Genomic DNA, 14,503 nt, shown 5'->3' on the forward strand with positions numbered 1-14,503 from the left:
GATTGAAATGCTATTAGCGTGCACCCTGCTAACTAGCTAGCCATTTCACACCGGTTACACCTGACTTGAAAAAAAGCTAAATATACACATTGCGAGATATTTGGCGAAATAGACAGACATGCCTACATTTCACCCATATGAAACAATGGGAAGACCACAGAGTTCCGATATTATTTTTGTTGTTTATATTTTGTTGTTTACATTTGAACCTCTCTGGGATATGTGGGACACTAGCATCCCACCTGGCCAAAAGCCAGTGAAAATGCAGAGCGCCAAATTCAAATAAATTACTATAAAAATCTAACTTTCATTAAATCACATATGTAAGATACCAAATTAAACTACACTTGTTGTGAATCCAGCACACATGTCAGATTTTAAAAAAGGCTTTTCTGCGAAAGCAAACGATGCTATTATCTGAGGATAGCACCTCCGTAAACAAAGAGAGAAACCATATTTCAACCCTGCAGGCGCGACGCAAAACGCAGAAATAAAAATATAATTCATGCCTTACCTTTGACGAGCTTCTTTTGTTGGCACTCCAATATGTCCCATAAACATCACAAATGGTCCTTTTGTTCGATTTATTCCGTTGATATACATCCAAAATGTCCATTTATTTGGCGCTTTTGATCCAGAAAAACACCAGTTCCTACTTGCGCAATGTGACTACAAAATATCTCAAAAGTTACCATTAACCTCATAGTCCACCAATACCGGACGCGGGTTCGTGACTAGGGCTCAAGCTCATTAGCATAACGCACAATGCGAAAAAATATTCCTAAAAATATTTAACCTCCACACATTAACAAGTAAAATAGCTCAAATGAAAGATAAACAAGTTGTTTATCTACCCAGCAAGTCAGATTTCTAAAATGTTTTACGGTGAAAACATAGCACATATTTATGTCCAACCACCACCGCAGACATACCTCATTAGCATAGCCAAGTAGGAAAAAATATGCAATCAACAAACGCAGGATTAAAAGAAAAATCATTTCACTAACCTTTTGAAATCTTGTTACACAGTACATTCATTTTTTTTTCAATAATCTGCAATATCTATCCATAAATCTCTGTTTACAATGACGCATCGTTCAAAAAATGCTACTACAATGTCAGGAGAAATGAAATAGCTCCGGCAGATAACGTCAGCTAACAAGGAATACACATCATAAACTTTGACTAAATATGCATGTTTTACATATGTATAGCAAGATACACTTCTTCTAAATGCAATCGCTGTGTTACATTTATTTTTAACGTTACAGGTTGCGTTCACTAGGCTATACTAGGAGTCGGCGCTCCAACATTAGCAGTATCCCTCCTCTATCTTGGAGTCGACAGAAACCCAAAATTAACACATAAATATTCCCTTACCTTTGCTGTTCTTCCATCAGAAGACCTGGAAGGGATTATACTTACCAAATCAGCGTTCCGTTTTCAAGTCTGTGTCTTTCGGTTCTCAAAAACGGCACCTTTCGGTCTAAATGTAGGCAAATTTCAAGTGGATGCACACCAAAACGTCGAAAGTAGATATTATATGTCGAGTAAACTTGTCAAACTATGTTCATAATTAAGCTTTAACATGTTATAAAGGTGCACAGAAATCGTGAGGGCGAACAGAAACACACACGTCGTTTAATCGATCCTGAATGAAGCACTTCACCCGGCCAGAGCGCGCGTAACAGTCACCTTTTTTTTCGCGTGATCGAGAGGTTTCTGCTCGCTCAAACTCCCGTGAGCGCGCGATTCTCACAATGACAAGCTCCATTGAAAGCAGGCTTCGCGCTGAACACGTACAGACTGTTCCCAGGGCGGTAGCTGTTTGGGAAGTGCGTGTGAGATGACGTCAAAGTTGGGCCAACTTTCTCCATGACAAGATAGCATTTGGGAGAATGCATGCCCTGAGAGTTCTGCTTTACATAGAGACAAAATTTAAACGGTTTTAGAAGCTTTAGAGTGTTTTCTATTCGATAATATTTTTTTATATGCATATATTAGCAATTTTGGGGAAAAATATTTTCAGTTTACTATGGGCACGCACTTTCTCCAACAGGGGCAGTATAGAGGGGGAGCTCTAAGAGGTTAAACCTTGCCAAAACATTCAAAACTACTTTTGTAATACAACTTTAGGTATTTTTTAATATCGATATAATTGAAGACGGGATGATATGTGTTCAATACAGGAAGAAAACAAACTGTAGCTAGCTTTCTGGTCATGCGCCTCTATCTAACTTGAAGTGACCCTCATTCTGAACAGGGATACTTCTTCATTACACAAAGGAAAAACCTCAAACAATTTCTAAAGACTGTTGACATCCAGTGGAAGCGGTAGGAACTGCAAGAAGGTCCCGTAGAAATCTGGATTCCCAATGAAACCCCATTGAAAAGAGAGTGACCAAAAAAAAAATCTGAATGGTTTGTCCTTGGGGTTTCGCCTGCTAAATAACTTCTGTTATACTTACAGACATGAGAGTGTTTTCTATGCATATCTTATATTCTGAGGATGAGTGGCAGGCAGTTGAATTTGGGCATGCATTTCATCCGGATGGGAAAATACTGCCCCTTGTCACCAAGAAGATAATGACTAGGCATACAGGAAATCATTTGACTGCTATGTTAAAAACCGTAGAACCACATGAATCTATAAGTGTTAGACCGGAGCCTACAATATCTTGTCACTATATACTGTGTTATGATCGCTGATGAAGCTAGGCGCTGGAGAGATACTTCAGAGCTTCTCAGTGCACTGCCATTTTGCAAATGCAGGTCGTGGGGGCACCTGGGACAATTTTTTTGGCTTTCAGAGCCTGTGCATCTGACAATTTGTGTCAGTCATTACTGCGCCTTTCTGGTACAACTTCTTTGTCAGCCTGTGAATGTTAAAACTTTATATCCACCAACCAATGGCATTTCTTAAAATAAGTCAACTCTGGCCACTGGAGGGATACTTTAACCTACAAATTCAAGGTGTTCTTCACGTGTCAAACTCCATGGAGGGTCGAGTGTCTGCGGGTTTTTGCTCCTCCCTTGTACTTGATCGATGAATTAAGATGACTTATTTGTTAACCTTACCAGGGTACTTGGGACGCTATCGTCCCACCTGGCCAACATCCAGTGAAATTGCAGAGCGCCAAATTCAAAAACAGAAATACTCATTATAAAAATTCATAACACATACAAGTGTTACACATCAGTTTAAATATGAACTTCTTGTTAATCCAACCATGGTGTCAGATTTCAAAAAGGCTTTATGGCGAAAGCATATCATATGATTATCTGAGAACAGCGCCCAGCAGACAAATCATTACAAACAGTTACCAGCCAAGTAGAGGAGTTACACAAGTCTGAAATAGCGATAAAATTAATCACTTACCTTTGATGATCTTTATATGGTTGCACTCACAAGACTCCCATTTCCTCAATAAATGTTTGTTTTGTTCGATAAAGCCCCTGATATATCCAAAAACCTCCTTTTTGTTTGTGTGTTTTGTTCAGTAATCCACAGGCTCAAACACAGTCACAACAGGCAGATGAAATATCCAAATACTCTCTCATTTTTCAGAATACAAGCCTGAAACAATTTCTAAAGACCGTTGACATCTAGTGGAAGCCATAGGAAGGGCAATTTGAGTCATAAGTCAATGGACTGTAATGGCATTCAATAGAAAACTACAAACATGAAAAAAATCCCAATTCCTTGATGGATTTTTCTCAGGTTTTCGCCTGCCAAATCAGTTCTGTTATACTCACAGTGTCACGCCCTGGTCGAGGTATTTTGTGTTTATCTTCATGTATTTGGTCAGGCCAGGGTGTGGCATGGGTTTTTTGTATGTGGTGTGTTGGTATTGGGATTGTAGCTTAGTGGGGTGTTCTAGTTAAGTCTATGGCTGTCTGAAGTGGTTCTCAATCAGAGGCAGGTGTTTATCGTTGTCTCTGATTGGGAACCATATTTAGGCAGCCATATTCTTTGTGTGTTTCGTGGGGGATTGTCCTTAGTGTCTAGATGTCCTTGTTCTGTGTGTATGTGCACCAGTATTAGGCTGTTTCGGTTTTCGTTACGTTTATTGTTTTGTAGTGTTTAATATAGATTCGTGTTACATTTGTTGAATAAACATGGATCGCAATCTACACGCTGCATTTTGGTCCGACTCTCCTTCACCACAAGAGAACCGTTACACACAGACATTATTTTAACAGTCCTGGAAACTTTAGAGTGTTTTCCATCCAAATCTACCAATTATATGCATATCCTAGCTTCTGGGCCTGAGTAGCAGGCAGTTTACTTTGGGCACGCTTTTCATCCGGAAGTGAAAATAGTGCTCCCTACCCTAGTGAATTTAAGAACTCCCCTCACTCCCCTCACCTGGTTGTCTATGTCTTAATTGAAAAGAAAAACTAAAAACCCGCAGACACTAGACCATGGAATGAGTTTGACACCCCTGTTTTACTTGATCCTTTGGTCTGTAAAAATATGTTTTGTGCCAATATTGCACTGATGCATCCTTGACCCAAGATTTCCCAAACCCCCCATGCATGTTTTTTTTATTTTTGCCCTAGCACTACATAGCTGGGGCAGGACAGAGTTTGGGAAACCCTGGACAAGGCTCCTAGCTACTATTAATGTCAGACAACATTTTGACATTTTGTCATACATTTTTGTTCATCATTTTCACACACATCCATGTGCTTTTAAGGGAAAAATATCAATGAAGTCCTTTCAACATGTAAGTTTATCGTACATTATACATTTTTAAAAATTTATGGGTTTGTCAAATAGCAGTTATGTAGGCTGTCACTGTCTTCATTGCTTCTCGGTGGCACACACTGCCAAAGCGATTGACTTGCAATTGTTTGTGTACTTCTACTGTAGGTGCGAGCCCCCCTCACAGCAATATTTTTTTTGTTGAGGAAAGAACAGTTCATTGCCGGTCCTTGATGCTCGATTCAAAACAAGTGAAGAAGTGGATGATTATAATAATGCATAGCTTATAAAACGTTGTAGACCTACATTTAGGTGTACACGTCCATGTAATATAGCCTATGCAATATGATTATTAGGCAATAGCAGTGTGTTTGTGTGCAAGGCTGAAGAGGTAGTTCCTTATTAAATTAAATACAGTTTCACAGTGTTGGCTGTAGGCCTTTTCAACACAATTACAGCGCTTTACTTGGACAGGAGCTCACCAGAACTGAGTACCGGCACCTAAAATGTTCTACTACTTGAATTCCTGCACCTATAAATATGTTATATCAAAAGTATTGTACAGCTCTTGTACCTAAACATAAACAATACCAGCACCAAAAATGAGTGCCAGCATATATTTTAGTCACAAGTCAAGACTGCATTCTAACACAATACATGTACACTGAACAAATATAAACACAATGTGTAAAGTGATGGTCCCTTGTTTCATGAGCTGAAATAAAATATCCAAGAAATGTTCCATATATACAAAAAATGTATTTCTCTCAAATGTTGTGCACAAATTTGTTTACCTCACTCTTTGCATTTATATTGTTTTTCTGAATAAATCAACATTTCAAAGCGGGGGAAATTTTCAAAGCCTAGCAAAAAATCTAAGTCAAATAATTTCACCAGTCACTCAAATACACGTGATAGTTGCTTTGATCGTCAGAACATGTTGTTGGTCTTATGTATGTTAAGGACACTTTCATGCATAAAAATGTGTTGGAACACGCCCAACTACCTCAATAATTTGAATTGGCTGATGCACTTTGCCAGGATATAATCAGTGCCACTTCTACCATGTTATCTGATGGCACCAGCAATAATTTAGTGTTCTGTCACATGCAAGTAAATCAACTAACTCTTTCAAATCAAATCTAATTTTATTGGTCACATGAGCTGAATACAACAGGTGTAGTAGACCTTACAGTGAAATGCTTACTTACAAGCCCTAACCATCAATGCAGTTAAAAATAATAACAATTTTTAAAAAGAAGAATAAAAAATAAAAGTAACAATTAATTATTAAAGAGCAGCAATAAAATGACGATAACGAGGCTATATACAGGGGGTACAGGTGCAGAGTCAATGTGCTTGGGCACCGGTTAGTCGAGGTAATTGAGGTAATATGTACATGTCGGTAGAGTTATTAAAGTGACTATGCATAGACAATAACAGAGAGTAGCAGCAGTGTAGAAGGAGGGGGGGGGGGGGGCAATGCAAATAGTCTGGGTAAAAATTTGATTAGATGTTCAGGAGTCTTATAGCTTGGTGGTAGAAGCTGTTAGAAGCCTCTTGGACCTAGACTTGGCACTCCAGTATCGCTTGCCATGCGGTAGCAGAGAGAACAGTCTATGACTAGGGTGGCTGAGTCTTTGACCATTTTTAGGGTCTTCCTCTGACACCGCCTGGCCCTGGATGGCAGGAAGCTTGGCCCCAGTGATGTACTGGGCAGTACGCACTACCCTCTGTAGTGCCTTGCGGTCAGAAGCTGAGCAGTTGCCATACCAGGCAGTGATGCAACGAGTCAGGATGTTCTCAATGGTGCAGCTGTAAAACCCTTTGAGGATCTGAGGACCAATGACAAATCTTTTCAGTATCCTGAAGGGGAATAGGTTTTGTCGGGCCCTCTTCACGACTGTCTTGGTGTGCTTGGTGTGTCTTGGTGTGCATGTTAGTTTGTTGGTGATGTGGACACCAACGAACTTGAAGCTCTCAACCTGTTCCACTACAGCCCCGTCGATGAGAACGGGGGCGTACTCGGTTCTCCTTTTCCTGTAGTCCACAATCAGCATGATTGTCTAAAAAACAAGGGAGAGTGAACCATTAGAGAACATAGACTTTGAAAATAATGTGCTTGGCTCATTTGCAAAAAAGAACTGTCATGTCAACTACACCAACTGCCAATTTAAAAATACCATTAATACCAGAATTGTGTCTTTGAATGATATACTTGAACAATGGTGTGCAGGGGTGGACTGGGACCAGAAATGAGCCCTGACATTAGTAACACACCAGCCCATTATTTTCCCTCAAGGCCCCCACACTGACCCATTTCCTTTCTTGAGCCCCCCCAAACATTATTAGCTAAACAATTATAATTTTGTACAAAGATCCTGTGTTTGAAAGGTGGAAGGAGACTCACGTTGGTGATCCAATCAGTGAAAGAGGAGGTACGAGTAAAGACTGCTGGTGCCTCTTCAGGGTGTCACAGCCATGGGACGACATAAAGCTGGTCACACTACGGACAAACCATTTACCACCAGCACCCTTACAATTCCGAGGACCCCCAAAGTCCCCCTGTGGGAGAGAGAGAGAGAGAGAGAGAGAGAGAGAGAGGGGGAGAGAGAGAGAGGGGGAGAGAGAGAGAGAGAGAGAGAGAGAGGGGGAGAGAGAGAGAGAGAGAGAGAGGGGGAGAGAGAGAGAGAGAGAGAGAGAGAGAGAGAGAGAGAGAGAGAGAGAGAGGGGAAGAGAGGGGGAAATCGAGAGGGGGAAGGAGAGGTAGAGGGGGAAATCGAGAGGGGGAAGGAGAGGTAGAGAGATTGATACAGAGAGAAACAAAGTGAGTGTGACAGAGATCAACAGAGAGAAACAGAGGGAGAGAGAGAGAAAGAATTCAAAAACAAACCCGATTTTGATAAACTCCCATATCTACTGGGTGAAATACCATAGTGTTCCCTCACAGCAGCAAGATTTGTCACCTGTTGCCGCAAGAAAAGATCAACCATTGAAGAACAAACACCATACAACCCATATTTATGCTTATTTATTTTCGCTTTTGTACATCGTTACAACACTGTATATATACATAATATGACATTTTAAATGTCTTTATTCTTCTGGAACTTCTGTGAGTGTAATGTTCACTGTTGATTTTTATTGTTTATTACACTTGTGAATATTATCTACTTTACTTGCTTTGGCAATGTTAACATATGTTTTCCATGACAATAAAGCACCTTGAATTGAATTGAGATACAGAGACAAACTAAGTGAGAGAGAGATACAGAGAGGAACAGAGGGAGAGAGAGAGACACAGAGAAACAGAGGGAGAGAGAGAGTTACAGAGAGAAACAGAGGGAGAGGTAGAGAGCTACAGAGAGAAAGACGGAGAGCGAGATACAGAGAGAAAACAGAGAGAAAAAGAGGTAGAGTGAGATAGAGGAAGAGCGAGAGAGAGAGAAAGAGAAACAGAGGTAGAGCGAGAGACACAGAGATAAACAGAGGGAGAGATAGAGAGACACAGAGAGAAACAGCTGGAGAGAGAGAGACCGAGAGATACAGAGAGAGAGAGATACCGAGAGAAACAGAGAGAGATACCGAGAAACAGATGTCGTGTCTTTGGCAATGCCGGATTATGTGATATGACATGCTATTCTATAAAATCCTTTCTCTGTAATTAATATTACCTGATTGAGCTAATCATGTAAATGTAATTAACTAGAAAGTCGGGGCACCACAAAATAATATTTATAGAGCTGTTATCTTCCGAATAAACTCTTAAAGACCTAGTAATATTTTACATCAATAGCAGTCAATATTAATCGTCACCTTATTTCAGTCTCATCTGAAAGTTGTAAATTCTTGGTTATCTTCACGAACCCTGGCTAACAAGTTGAATCAGCAATACAAAATTGGGTTTAATTATTTATTTTTCGAAATACCAAACTAATCACACAGAATTACATATACACAGAATGAATCATATCTTGATTACAAATTATATCATAAAGGAAAACGTCCCTAGCGGACGGAACAGATATGACAGCTGGTTACACAAAAGAAAAGGGGTCTGAGTTTGAGTGAAAGAGCGGGAAGACTGAGGGACAAAGGGAGGAGCCATGCTATCGTAAATACAGTATCTTATGCATTCTAAATTACCGCCCATTTGGAAAAGGAAAATGCAATCAATATTTACTCTGAGCTGTGCTTCAGTAGGTTGGTGGTAGATGGAAGGCCGTGTTGCCCAACCGAGTCCTTAATCCTAAATTGTATACGTTGTAGTAATGTTGTTGTGTGGTAGACGGGATACTCTGTCTGTTCTTTCCTAGTCCACGTGCAGCTGCTGTTGCTAACTCAAGGCTAGGAGGTATCACTTCTGTAGTGAATAAGAGTTCAAAATTGTCTTCGTTCTGTAGTTATTATCTGAACCATTCTGACATCGGATCGTCGTCCTAATGTACCCTGAACAGCTGACGTGTTAGTCCTTTTAACGTATGGACCTTCGTCCTCACATCCTCGGAACAGGAGGTTATATTGTCGTCAAGGCTTTATATAGTGGAGGGAGAAGGGTGTGTTTTCATAGTTTATAACCCATGTCCCTTCACAGGGGCGGGCCACTGATTGAGCAGAGCCCTAACCTTATGAAAACCCAAATCTCTCATTTGGAAGCTAAAATTACATCATCTTTTCACCAATAATTTTATATTCAAACATTTAAATTGAACAACAATTCCATGTGAATCCGATAAATACAATGTGCAGACTTTCCACTGTGGAGTTTATGTCATCCTATCATTGATGAGTATGTCTCAGATGACAACCGAACTGACATCATATTCATTAAGTACCACCGCATATGTTCTACTGGTCAGATTACCAGAATATGGTTCATTTCCCCCCCACCTTCTGATGTTCCCAGAATCTCTATGTTAACCAATGGATTTTCAAACGTCACATCAGTAGGGTAGAGAGAGGAAAAAGGGGGGAAGAGGTATTTATGACTGTCATAAACCTACCCCCAGGCCAACGTCATGACACGTCATGACACACTCTGGCTGTAGGTCTTATGGGCTACCACAGGCAGCAGGGCCTGCTGGAGGTATTTGGCAATGGGACCGACAGCTACAGGGGAGAAGACATGGTCAAAACACACAGTCATAAGATGGGCATAGTATAACACAGTCGTAGCACAGTGACGTTATAAACACACACACATGCGGTAAGATGGCAGACAAGAAAAAAAATAAGAAAGTGGAACCAATTCTGAATACATTTTTATTGGGCGTTGCGCCAGCCTTCTGGGAGATCTGGTGAAGGACAATATGGAGGACAAGGAAAAAAGGAGAAAAGTGGAACATGTTTTGAGTGAATATGGAATGGAGGATCTCACAGAACTTTTGGAAGAGCTTGAGGAGGAAATTGAATGTGACGAGTGAGGATGAATTAAGTGTGGTGGCAGGTTCAGTGATGACTGCTGAGAAGAAGTTGAGTGTAGAGCGAGATAGTGAGGTGAAGAATGTGGGCGTGAAGTGCAAAAAGAGGGATACGTGCTCCAGTAGTTCAGAGACGGAACCTGGTGAGAGTGAGGATGAAGTACTTGTGCTGAGGACCGCCGAGATCAGGCCTTGTACCGAGGATGATAAAGGTGATTCTGGCCCAGTGGGAGTGGGATTTCTAGAGAGAATGGATCCTTGAATTTTGGGTGATCCATATGTGATATCAGGCTGACCAGAGGAGAGGTTGGGTGGAGGATAGGTTGACTGGAGGAGAGGCTGGGTGGAGGATAGGTTGACTGGAGGATAGGTTGGGTGGAGGATAGGTTGACTGGAGGAGAGGTTGGGTGGAGGATAGGTTGACTGGAGGAGAGGTTGGGTGGAGGAGAGGTTGACCGGAGGAGAGGTTGGGTGGAGGATAGGTTGACTGGAGGAGAGGTTGGGTGGAGGATAGGTTCACTGGAGGATAGGTTGGGTGGAGGAGAGGTTGGGTGGAGGATAGGTTGACTGGAGGAGAAGTTGGGTGGAGGATAGGTTGACTGGAGGAGAGGTTGGGTGGAGGATAGGTTGACTGGAGGATAGGTTGGGTGGAGGAGAGGTTGACTGGAGGAGAGGTTGGTTGGAGGATAGGTTGACTGATGGAGAGGTTGGGTGGAGGATAGGTTGACTGGAGGAGAGGTTGACCGGAGGAGAGGTTGGGTGGAGGATAGGTTGACTGGAGGAGAGGCTGGGTGGAGGAGAGGTTGAGTGGAGGAGAGGTTGGGTGGAGGAGAGGTTGACTGGAGGAGAGGTTGGGTGGAGGATGGGTTGACTGGAGGACAGGTTGACTGGAGGAGAGGTTGAGTGGAGGAGAGGTTGAGTGGAGGAGAGGTTGACTGGAGGAGAGGTTGGGTGGAGGAGAGGCTGGGTGGAGGAGAGGTTGACTGGAGGAGAGGTTGGGTGGAGGAGAGGTTGACTGGAGGATAGGTTGACTGGAGGAGAGGTTGGGTGGAGGAGAGGTTGACTGGAGGATAGGTTGACTGGAGGAGAGGTTGGGTGGAGGAGAGGTGGACTGGAGGATAGGTTGACTGGAGGAGAGGCTGGGTGGAGGATAGGTTGACTGGAGGAGAGATTGACTGGAGGAGAGGTTGGGTGGAGGAGAGGTTGACTGGAGGAGAGGTTGGGTGGAGGAGAGGTTGAGTGGAGGAGAGGCTGGGTGGAGGAGAGGTTGACTGGAGGAGAGGTTGGGTGGAGGAGAGGTTGACTGGAGGAGAGGTTGAGTGGAGGAGAGGTTGACTGGAGGAGAGGTTGGGTGGAGGATAGGTTGACTGGAGGAGAGGCTGGGTGGAGGATAGGTTGACTGGAGGAGAGGTTGGGTGGAGGATAGGTTGACTGGAGGAGAGGTTGGGTGGAGGATAGGTTGACTGGAGGAGAGGTTGGGTGGAGGAGAGGTTGACTGGAGGAGAGGTTGGGTGGAGGAGAGGTTGACTGGAGGAGAGGTTGGGTGGAGGAGAGGTTGACTGGAGGAGAGGTTGGGTGGAGGAGAGTTTGACTGGAGGAGAGGTTGGGTGGAGGAGAGGTTGACTGGAGGAGAGGTTGGGTGGAGGAGAGGTTGACTGGAGGAGAGGTTGGGTGGAGGATAGGTTGACTGGAGGAGAGGCTGGGTGGAGGAGAGGTTGACTGGAGGAGAGGTTGGGTGGAGGAGAGGTTGACTGGAGGAGAGGTTGGGTGGAGGATAGGTTGACTGGAGGAGAGGCTGGGTGGAGGATAGGTTGACTGGAGGAGAGGCTGGGTGGAGGATAGGTTGACTGGAGGAGAGGTTGGGTGGAGGAGAGGTTGACTGGAGGAGAGGTTGGGTGGAGGATAGGTTGACTGGAGGAGAGGTTGGGTGGAGGATAGGTTGACTGGAGGAGAGGTTGGGTGGAGGATAGGTTGACTGGAGGAGAGGCTGGGGACTGTTGAATTGGTGAAGATAACTCGGAGTGGATTCGTGATGATTTATTGTGTTTCCTCTACCCAGAGGGAGCGGGAGCTCCGGATTACACGATCAGGGATAAGAATTGTGACTTGCTTTGCTCTCAGGAGCAGGGCCCCGATGAAAGGAGTGATAAGTGTTGAGGAGGAGCAGTTGAAATGGAAGATTCCTGGTGTATGTGACGCTCGCAGTTTGGTGAGACGTAGATCCAGTGGAGAGCACAGGGAAACAGAGAAGACTGTCTGTCATGCTAAGTTTTGATGCAGAGTCTTTGCCAGATAAGGTCAAGGTAGGAAGTGTCAGTTAGAGCTTTTGTTCTGAAAATACTATGGCGTTTTAGATGACAAGTTTATGGGTATGTTGCAGCAGAGTGTAGGAGGGAGATGACTAGATGTGAGAAGTGTGCAGGAGGGCATGAGATGAGGGAATGTGTGGTATCGGTGGAGAAAGTTGTGTGTGATAGTTATGGGGGTGCCCAGCGGGCTGGAGATCGGAGGGGTCCATTGAGAGAAAGGCAGATTTAGGTTGCCAGGGTTAGATTAGAAGAGAAAGTGTCATATGCCAAAGCAGTAAAGAGAGTGGTAGAGGAAGATGGTTACAGGATGAGGGCTCCTGAGAGGATTCCTGTGAGTAGGCAGAGACCACCAGAGAGTGATGGGAAGAATGTGTTTCAGTGAAGTGGGCTTTATAGCATTTATAGCCATGGTTGTTCATTGTACTGCAGAAATGGATGGAAAGTCACAGAAAATAGAAGACTGTGGTGGCAACGGCAGATAAGTACTTGGGATTGTGAGGATTTACTGCAGAACAGCTGAGGGGGTATTGAGTGGTAGTGTTATGTTGGTCTGGAGGGGGGTTAGATAGGGTTAAATAGTGGAATTGAGTGGTGTTGTTTAAATATTATATTTTTAGAGAGGGCTAATAGTTGACAGTACAATTTTCCTTTCCCCCCAACGTTGTATTACCGTAATACAATTTTTGCATTACCATATTTTATGTAGGTAGGCCGTGAATGGCCTCACACAGCAGTACACCAGTACAGTAGATGGTGGTGTATGCACCAAAAAGTTTGATGCGATCTGCCAACCAAATCCCGAAGAAGAAGAAGAATTCTCATCAGCAGCCTATACTTTAGCCTAGTGCACCAAATTAACATAGGCATTAATATTTAACAGACAATGAATAAATTAAACTATATAAGGGAATAGAAATTTAATTTAACAAAACGTAGCCTATTTCAGAACAATGTAGCCATTTTAATTCGCTCTAGAAATACATGGGAAAATGTAAACACCGAGGATATGGCTTCGCCAACATCCTTGTCGAAAAAGTTGACAATCTCAAAATGTGCAAATTCATTAATAACACACAGGTAAAAACAAAGGCACAGTCTGATTTTTTTTTAAACGAAAGCGTCACCAATATGTTCTTCATATTTTGTAGGAGAGCTGGCTGAAGACATTAAAGTTGTTCTGGCTGATACACTGTAGTTACAGGCAGTGAACTATTCAAGTGTCAGAATTTAATTCAGAGTATCTGCACTTTCACGCTTGCCTTGTGGAGGCAGAGAAGTGTATCCCTCCAGTATCTTTCCATATTCTGCGCCTCAACAGAGTTGGAGAAGTTGTTGGGTTGTAATTTCTACAGTGAATAACAATATGCTAGCCATTTATGTTCTGAAAATAGTAAACATTTCCCCCTCTACGTTTTCTGATATAAAATGGCAATCATACTCACGTAACTGTGTTGATTGATGTGGTCTTGTTATTATACATACACACTGAAGATGGCTGTAAAGCCGAAACGTATGTGTGCGCTTTCCCTGATGCAGTGAAAATAATTATCATTGAATAATGAAGTAAGCTTTAAGCAACATATTTTAGAGTGAGGACCCATTCCACATTTTTATTTGTCTGAATTTGCAGATTTTACGCACCACCCAAGCTTCTGGGAGAGCACACTGGTTCTCTTCTGATTAGCTATATTCTCTACATCCTTCTAAGGTAGAAGCATTCTTCTGAGACAGCATAATGTGTTTTTTATATTTCCAATGGCTGTCTTTCCTGTCTGCATTCATAATCTAATGTTAAATGTAAGGTTTTGCCCGGTTCACCTGGTTCGGTTTACCTGGTTCAAATCCAGGATGCATCACATCTGGCTGCAATTGGGAGTACCATAGGGCTGCGCACAATTACCCCAGCATCGTCTGGGTTTGTCTGGGGTAGGCTGTCATTGTAAATAAGAATTTGTTCTTAACTGACTTGACTAGTAAAAAAAATATATATATTTTAACGCTCCCGTCAACTCATACGCCCTGCCCCCACACACAGCCCTACCTCCACACACAGCCCTGCCCCCACA

Source organism: Oncorhynchus nerka, linkage group LG24 (assembly GCF_034236695.1).
Source record: "Oncorhynchus nerka isolate Pitt River linkage group LG24, Oner_Uvic_2.0, whole genome shotgun sequence".
NCBI lineage: Eukaryota > Metazoa > Chordata > Actinopteri > Salmoniformes > Salmonidae > Oncorhynchus > Oncorhynchus nerka.